At 27.4% G+C, this 10013-nt stretch overlaps 1 non-coding gene across 1 annotated transcript; it reads right to left on the bottom strand.

Moving 5' to 3' along the window:
• Positions 1-7824: 7824 nt before the first annotated feature.
• On the bottom strand, positions 7825-7976 carry LOC124896337. The gene has a single exon (XR_007052696.1). It is a non-coding gene; the product is annotated as a U4 spliceosomal RNA (small nuclear RNA).
• Positions 7977-10013: the final 2037 nt, after the last annotated feature.

Genomic DNA, 10013 nt, shown 5'->3' with positions numbered 1-10013 from the left:
GCCATTTTTAAAAAATCATTACATATACATAATCGTATTAGTTGGTTGTCAAATGTAGCATATAAAATATTTACTTTTATAACATATTTTAATATATAAAAAAAAGAATTATATATTAAATTCCCATATATCTTATTTATTGCCTATTTTTACGGAAGCCTTTGTTCATTCATTTTTTATATACTATATCAAAATTTTATGTTTTTTATTTTTATTTTCAGCTCTCATGATACCTCCATAAAAATATCTAGTATATTTATACCATAAAAATTCATGGTATATTTATATATTATACAAATTATATTTATATCATAAAAATACATGATATATTTATACCATACAAATTATATTTATGCCATATAAATTATATTTATACCATAAACATACATTTTAGATATAAAAAGTTTATGCCATGTAATACTGAAAATTTATATTTGCATTTAATAAATATTTTTTTTAACAAGAAAAGTAATTTCAATATAATGATATATACAATGAATATTTATCCCATAAATTATATCAAAAATATAATAATAATATGACTTTGGCATAAATTATATTTATACAACAAAAATATATGGTATATCTATACTTCTAACATAATGATTTTTATTCCATAAATATTTATCTATAAAAATTATGATTAACCCATTACATTAGAATTAAAAATACATGATAATAAAAAAATATTAGATGATTAACATACACGAAAACAAAATGAAATATATACGAGAAAATAATGGAATACTTAGTTTATTTAAAAATATTTGAATATATATATATATATATATATATATATATATAAGAGGAATAGAGGCATGCGAATGTGGCATGCCTCAAAATGCAGGATTGCTATTTATCTAATTTCTAGATTTTTTGAGCTTTTTCCACGTCGTTTTTCATTTTTAATTTCAAAAAAAGGCTTTGCAAAATTAAAAGTAATCCATTTTGGTTTTAATGCAATGAAGGCAAATCAAAAGCATTTAAGAATGGAGACTTTTGCCTTTTCAAGTTCTCCATTCTTAGAGTTCACGGTATTGTATATATGGACAATTATAAAATATTTTCAAGTCAATCTTGAAAAACAATGTGAATGATATTTCAATTTTAATCCTAAATAAATTTCAATATTAGAACTTAGACTTCAATGTTATCTGGGTTTGCGAAAAATAGGAAGTTTTGTGATGTTGTTGATGTGATTGAAGCAGTGCCTGAGAAGAATGTTGTGTCTTATAATGCAATGTTGAGTGGGTACTTGGGTATTGGTGATTTTATGAGTGCACACAAGATGTTTGATGAAATGGGTGAGAGAAATGTTGTGTCTTGGAACGCGATGATTGATGAGTATGTGAAGGTAGATAGGATGAACATGAGAGAAATAGAGAGAGAGCAACCCTTCTAATCCTTTTTAATGTTAGCTTATAAGTTTGTCCTTTTAACCATTCAAATATTGTGTTAATAAAATATTTTTGTTCTGCATCCAACTGTATATATGTCAACCAAGATTGCTTTTTTGCTTTCTCAGTTTATTAACAACAGTAGATAAGAGAGTCCTCTTGGTTTCCTATTGTTTGTTGTTACATGCCATATTTGTGGAAAAATTTAGGGTGAATGGATGTTGAGGTTGATAACGGGAAGACCATGGCCAAGTGAATTTGGACAGGTACCACTGCTGAGCAAGTTACAGGCTCCAATCTTACTGCTAATGTTACAGGTTTTATGTTTCATCTCATTTGTGTATAAAATTTTTGCTTTTATGGATCTTTTCCACGGGCTGATTGTGGGTGTGTCTTTTTGGGCACAGATAGTAGCGCAATTTCTATTTGCTCTGTCAATACCAAGCAACAAGCAGACATTGTTGCTTTCCACCTTCAAGGTATTGATACCCATTCTCTTCCTAGGAGTAAGTTTGTTCTGGCCCTTTTTTGTCTTCAGCATCTTTGGATCTCAAATCTTAAAATTTCTAATAAACAAGTTGTACTTCTATGGGCAATTCAGGTTTTCTAATAGAAAGAAAGCTAGAGCAAGATAATTTGGGTTTTCCTAAAAAAGTTGGTTCCTTAATGTTTAAAATATCTTTGTGAATAGTTTTAAAGCATTCCTCATTCCTTGCAACTGACACCTTGTATGCATTTACAGGATAGAGTGGTGACAAACTCCTTGGCATCAATTTCATGTAGAACTGATTTGAACTCTCATAGTGATTGCTGAACTTTCTTATATTTTTTCAATAGAATGTATAAAAAAAAATCTTTAATGCTCTTTATAGACAAGTTGTTGCCAATTATATAAAGGTGGTCGAGGCATCCTTCATAAAGAAAATCCATGTTCCAGTCCAAATAAAATAACAGGTGCTTCCGCTGATACATATGGTGAAGGTGGGTGTTTGTCTTGCACTCCTTGTATTATCTTTTAGTACCCAAGAAGGCTGGTGAACTTAAGTCTAATCGTTGAGGACTGTTTTCTAAAAATAAATTGGGATTCCCTTATGAGAATTGATATTTCCTCGACCAAAGCGCTATGTGCTATGATGCTGAAGAGATGATTTGTTGACACCATCATTAAAGCGAAAAAGAAATCCCTTCCACTTGATGTAATGCCTTGCCTTTTCCTCGTAGAACATGCTGCATACATTATTTAAATTTGATTTGTCACAACTATTTTATTTTTTAAAAATCAGGGTGATAGGGTTGATTTGCATAGAATGCAGCAGGAAAGAGCACAACTGAAAAATATTGATGTTTTGAAGTGGGAATTATTGCTATTGTTGGTTATTATAGATTGTTTTTAATGGCAGAAAATTCCCTATTCTGTTTTCCCCTTTTGTGTAATCATGTGTATATAAGAAAGAAAAATTAGAGAAAAGTAAGTGTTAACAACAAATTAGGATAAAATTTGAAGCTAATATATAGATCTGATCAGACTAAAATTTTTATTTTATATTTATATTTTGAAAGAATTATTTAAACAAATTAAAATCGCGCAAAGCGGGACTGAATTCACTAGTATATATGTATAAAGGAGGATTATAGATATGCCCATGTGGCACCACTCTTTGGCCAAGGATTCTATTTGTCTTTTTTCTCCTTTTTTTTGAAGTTTTCTTTCATTTTTTCAGTTATTTTATTTTTAAAATCATTTTTATAACTCACCTCTCTTTATGTTCATAATAAATTACACTCTTAATTAATATTAATAAAATTCATAACTCTGAAACCTTTTATATTCATAACCTACAATTATTTAATTTTGCATTAAAAATCTAATGACATTTGTTTCTTTAAATAGCGTGAAACAATGACAATTGTTTCTTGAAAAAGTCTAATGACAATTATTTCTTACAAGGTATGTGCATTCTCAAAGTCACTATTAATAAATTTTGTACATTTTTATATTTTTGTAAAGAGTTATGTATTACTTTATTAGAACAATTTTCTTTTATGTTATGTGCTCATTAATTAATTTTTTGCAATCTTGTATTTCTCTTTATCTTAATCTCATTAAAAATTTTATTGTAGATGAAAAGAAGATTACTATCATGACAGTTTTTCTTGTCTTCATCTCACTGTGGGTATGAGACATAGCATATAGCAACCAAAAAGAAAAGTCTCACCGGCCAAGATATAGTTCCGTAATTATGTACATCAACTTTAGTAAATCTTTTGATAAAATATGAGAATGTAACATTAGTTTATAATTTTGAATGACATTTTAATTCATAAGAAAGTTGTTTATTGATTCTTTAAATTGTATTTTTTTATTTTTCACATTTTATAATTTAAAGAGAAATGAAAAGGATAAAACAAGATAAAAAATATGAGATTCATATAATTAGATTTGTGTTATATATATAAATAATAAACAAGTTTAAAAGTTACTAAAATTAGGCATGAAAATAAATTCAATTTTATAGAATCTTTTCTTTTTCTCTACTTTCTTTCAAGAAAAATGAAATTATTGTTTCACTTATAGAATATATTATATAAAAATCAAACTTTTAGAAGACTGAAAATACGTAAGTGATGAAAATTCACATAAAAATATATTTATATATTTAAGAGTGTATACATTCAATTACATAAATTCTACTCTTAAATATTAGTAATGTCCATAACTCTCAAGCCTTTCATATTCATAACCCTCGATTAGTTAATGTTCAAGAAGACCGTTTATTTTTTGCTCTTTTTTTTAAAAAAAAATTTCGAACTCTAAATATTTTTTGCTAATTGTTTTTATCTTCCTTTATGATTAATGTAATTGATTTTTATTAAGTAAAACTTATATCTCTATATAATAAAAACATTAAACTTCTATTCTTAATAATATCATTAACTTCATGACTTTTAAATTTTCATATTCATAACCTCCAATTATTTAATTATAAAATTTAAGATAACTTATGATGTTCCTCCATTTTCTTCTATATAAAGTCATAATATTTTATTTCATGAGACCCATACTCAAGAATATCCTTTTTGTTTTATATTTGAAACAGTATTCTTTATATTATTGTTTATAGTATTAAATTCAAGTTTATGAAGAAGGCATTTGAAGGTTGATCGTTTGTCAAAGAGACTATCGAACAATAGCTTACAAAATTGTACACTAATTTAGTATTTCTTTTTTCGTCTATTTTCATATGGTTAACGTAAAAGCAATAGATATGTGTGTGTGTGAGTGTTCATGGGTATGTTCTCTATATGTAACTTTTATAATATGAACTTTCATGATTTTTTTATTATTGTAAATATTATAGACTTTTTAAGGTTGATCGTTTGTAAAAAAGGCTATTGAACAATAGCTTAAAAAATTATACACTAATTTAGTATTTCTTTTTTCATCCATTTTCATATGGTTAACGTAAAAGCAATAGTTATGTGTGTGTGTGAGTGTTCATGGGTATGTTCTCTATATGTAACTTCTATAATATGAACTTTCATGATTTTTTTATGATGCGAATTGCAATATGCACATTAAGGTAGTTGTAATATGGAGTTAATCTGTATATAGTGCTGACAAGTTAAAGAGATTTATGCTATTGAAATTATGTATGTGTATATATATATATATATAATGAGAAAGAAATTATCTTACCATCTTAGTGCATCTATAAGCATACATAAGTACATTATTTCAAATTAAAATCTCAACTTCATTGAATACGCAATAGAAATGAAATAAAATTGTTATTAGAGAATATATTTTAATTTATTGATAAAGAATATGCTATCCATCATTTAATAAATATTAAATTATTAAATTTTATTTTATGGAATAAAATATTCTTCATAATATAATTATAACAAGTTATAATATTACGATTAGATAATAAATCTAAAGTGAATATAAAATTGATCAAATAAAATAATATCTATTAAATTAAGGTGAATTGATAATTAGTTATAGCATTACATTAAGAATTATAATTATCTTTTCTGATTTTTTTAAATGGCTATATATGTAAAAATTATATTTTTGTAATATTGAAAAAATACTACTATTATTTATGTAATTAAGTTTTAAGGATGGTCATTCCATGTCTGATCGCTTTTACGCGAGAAAGGGGGACCACCCTCTAAGCCTAAGTATTCCTCATTTTGACTAAATAAAAGGGCAAAATAAGTCAATAGGTAGACGAAAAAGGCATTTTAGGCCCAATAGATCGGTGAGAAGGTCATTTTAAGCCCAATAAATAGACGAAAGGGGCATTTTAGGTACAATAGGTAGATGGAGGATATTTTTGCATCATTTTACATAGTTGAAGGGCATTTTAGGCCCTTTTTCAATTATTAAATTAATTTGGTAGATATGATATTTGAATAAAAGAATACTATGGGTATTACTTTGTTCGTTCACTTTCACTTGATCACGTTGGACTTGTCATGTCTATTAATTGATTTGCTACTTCTCTTACTCTTACTATTTTTTTCTTTTTACTGATTGTTATTATATGATCAACATAATCTTTGATGACAAATCAATTTGGATTGATCTATGATTGAAAAAAATAGGCGAAGTCCTTGCATACACTTGTTGAGAAATTCTCATATGATACTCAACTATTGATTTGTAGAAATTATTGGATGGTAAGTATCTATAAAGTTATCTCTACTTTTATTTGTGTTTATAAGGCTACCTTGCCTTTTATTTGTGGATTGTGATATTAAGTTTGAGAAGTTTCTCCTGAATCTAAAAAGAAAAAAAGTATCGACAAACAAGTTGTCACGGATCTCGACTTTAATTAGAGACAATTGATTGAATAGGTTAGGTACTAAAGCTTTCGATGGTTAATATTGATTATGTATTGATTTGATGAATAGGCATATGATCTTAAAAATTTGACTTTGCTTTTTTCACCTAATAATAAAGAATTTTAAATGGTTAGTATCGTTATAACAAATTTTAACCCATGATAAAAATTAATTATTGGCTACCATATCAAATCACAACAATAATTTTATGTCTATATGACTTAGCCACTAACAAATGAATATAATTATTAAGTTACAACTTTATAACTTGAAAAAAAAATTATTTAGCATCAATTTTTGCTTCAAATAATTTATTGTGTCTAAAAGGTTATTATTACAATGGTAAATTTTAACTCATGAAAAAAAAAAAATTAGCTACAAAATTTTACCTAATAACAAAAAATCTATGATTATTTCATTTAACTATTGCCACAGTTTTTATAACTTGAAGCAAAATTATTTATTTAGCTACAATATTTTGTTTCAAATAACTTCTTGTGGCTAAATGATTACTATTATTACAATTACTTTTATCGTATGGCAAAATTTTATATTAGCTACTGAATTTTACTGTAGCAGAAAAATTGTAGTTATCTAGGTAATTATTGTCACGAATGTTAGCAATTGTAGCAAAAAAATAAGATTTAGCTTTGTCAAAATTATTTATTTAGCTATAATATTTTGTTTCAAATAACTTCTTGTGGTTAAAAGATTACTATTGTTACAACTACTTTTATCGTGTGGCAAAGTTTTATAATTAGCTATCAAATTTTACTGTAACAGAAAAATTGTAGCTATCTAGGTAATTATTGCCACGAATGTTAGCAATTGTAGCAAAAAATATGATTTAGCTTTATCAAATTAGCTTTCGTGACTAAGAAATTTGGTAAACTTTTAGATAATCACAAAATTCAAACTTTTGTGGCTATTAATAAGTAATAGCTATGATTTTTAAATTCATAACTTAGATTCCATAGCTATAAGTTACATATTCTTGTAGTGTTAATTACTAATTCATGGTCAGTAGTGAAGCTTTTAGCTAATTTTTAGCATTATAAATCAAGTATATTTGAACCCATACGTCTTACGGTTTAAAATGGCTAATGTTCTTATATGAAAAATCCACTTCTTCCCTGGTTGCGTGATTTGCGTTGGCGATAGACCTAGCTTCAATTCAATGAATTGATAAATGAACAACTTAGAAGTAACAAAGTAATTTAACTTTGGTGATCGAAATTTGGCTTTAGGCCACCAATAGTATTGAGCCGCTTCTATCCAGAACCACCAATAGTATTGAGCCGCTCCTATCTAGAACTATCTGTGATGTTCAATGGCTGGATGACAACGCACGTTATGCCATTCCAAAGGTCTATCTGATTTTAATGAAATTATCATGTCCACAAACTGATCGCACCTGTTACTGATTATATTGTAGATTGTAATAAAAGATTAATATGGAATGGCTGGCTTAGAAATCTTATTTCTAGAGGAAGTGTAGACGAGTTAGGATGAGAAAAATGATGGATGCAAAAGACTTATTAAGACAGTAAAAATACTAGACTAAGAATTGTAGGGCTTTACCCCATTAGAGGAGCCCTTCCAAAAATTCTCAACGGCAAGGGCAAACCCAGGCTGAAGAGGGGGTTTGGAAATAGTTTTCAACCAGCAATAGACGCGCCTCGGTTAGAACCTCACTACCTGTGTCATAGCCCCAAGCGCAAAGATACTTGTTCCTGCTTTTGCTGTTGAATTATCTAGTCCTAGTCCTCATTTTAAGACTCTCTGCCTCCACATGATCGATGTGGGATAATTGCCCAGTAGCTTTCAAGGTAATGGACTAATTGTAATAATACTGAAACCTAACTTCTGTAAAAGTGAAACCAAAACTATATTAGTTATCACATGAAAGCTCTGAAGGAACTAAACATTCTTCAAAAGATATTATTGATGTTACGTTGTAAAAATGGGCAGATAGTTCCTTCTTTTAGTACAATGTTTTGACATCTGATCTAATGAAAACAGTATCTTACACCCTGGCCTAGTGGTCAGGGGTGGATCTACGTTGGTTCAAGTGGGTTCAACTGAACCCGCTTGGTCGATTTTTTTTTTGTTTACGTGTATTAATTCTCTGAAAAACTGTATATGTAAGAAAAATGAACCTATTATATCTGAAGTTAAGGCACAGCTTGTTGGTTCAAGTATGCTTCCTTGATCCAATGGTCTTGAGATCAATTCTTGTTAATATTTTTAACTCTTTAGTTTTTGTAGACTCTTTTAGGACACTAGTGGTGGGGTGGGTCCTGCAACATTAATGGTAGTGCTATCCTTTAATTTTCCTTACAAATTTATTATTTGAGATTTGTTTAAAATATTAGTAATAATTATTTACATTATATATTTATAGCTTATTTATTATTGTGCTTAATTTTTCATTTATTTTAGAATTAAAAATACCACCTCAAAAAGAATTTCTGGGAGATATTATGAAAATAAAAAATAATTATTATTATTCTAGATTACCATTATGGTTCATTGTAACTTGAACCTACTTGAATAAAATTCTGGGTCCGCCACTGCTAGTGGTTCAATGAAGTTGAGTTGAACATTATAAAGTCTCAGGTTTAATTTGCAACATAGACAAATACTATGTGATTTCTTCTCATCTGTTTTAGTTTTGATGGACAGAGTTACTGGTGGTGGGAGGTAGCAGGTATCCCGTAAAATTAATCGAGGTGCACGCAAACTAACCCAAACGCTATATTATAAAAAAACAGTATCTCAGTTAGGCATTGAGAAATGAGAATGACCTACTATTTGTGTTGTTTTTCCTGAAAAGAAGGTAGTACTATTTAGTGGATTATTTTAGTTACGAAAAAAGTAAAAATTACACCCAACTTGGTACAAATGGCTCAAAATTCTTCCACCGGTATTGGATAAAAAATATCCTTAACGTATTAGAAATGGCTTAAAATGTCCTTCCATCCACTGGAGCAAATTTGTCTCAAATGCTATTTTTAGGCTCAAAATATAATGGCTTAAAATGTCATTCCATCCACTAGAGCAAATTTGTCTCAAATGCTATTTTTAGGCTTAAAATAATCCCTCCATTAACAACACAATTATATGACATTTAATAAAAGGAAAAAGGATATTATATAGCACTTTTTAAAAGAAAAATTTTTAGAAATAGCAACTATAGAGCCTTAATTATAACTTTTATAGTAACAGTTTCATAATTATGAAAAATAGCAAATTGTATTTAAATAAACTATTGCTATGCAAATACATATACAATAGGATTTACTGGCTTTGTTTTACTCAAATTAGTTGAGTAAAATAAGGAATAATTATCCATCTAATTAAATTCCTATAAATTACTTTTATTTAAATTAGTAGATTCTTTTTCCAAATCAAACTCAAATATGAAGATTATTATTTCCATGATCTTCAAAATTTTAAAATATCATTCTCTTATATCTCTAACTATTTTTTCTTGTTAGTTTTTTCATTTTTTTAATCTTTTTTTTATTTTAATTTCTTTTTCTTTTTCGTTTTTTTCTTTCAACTTTATTTTTTCTCTTCTACTTCTTTTTTATTTATTTTTTTCTTTCTTAATTTTTTTCTTTTCTTATATTTTTTTCGTTTTTGTTTTTACACTTCTATTTCTAGTTTCTATTTTTTTCCCTTTTCCCTTTTTTTTTGAATTTTTATTTTTCATTTTTTTTTACTCTTCTATCTCCATCTTTTATTTTTAAAAGACAG

This window comes from Capsicum annuum, chromosome 2 (genome assembly GCF_002878395.1).
Source record: "Capsicum annuum cultivar UCD-10X-F1 chromosome 2, UCD10Xv1.1, whole genome shotgun sequence".
In the NCBI taxonomy this organism is placed as follows: Eukaryota; Viridiplantae; Streptophyta; class Magnoliopsida; order Solanales; family Solanaceae; genus Capsicum; species Capsicum annuum.
The sequence above is the reverse complement of the archived record's forward strand: the minus strand, read 5'-3'. Positions and strand labels throughout refer to the sequence as shown.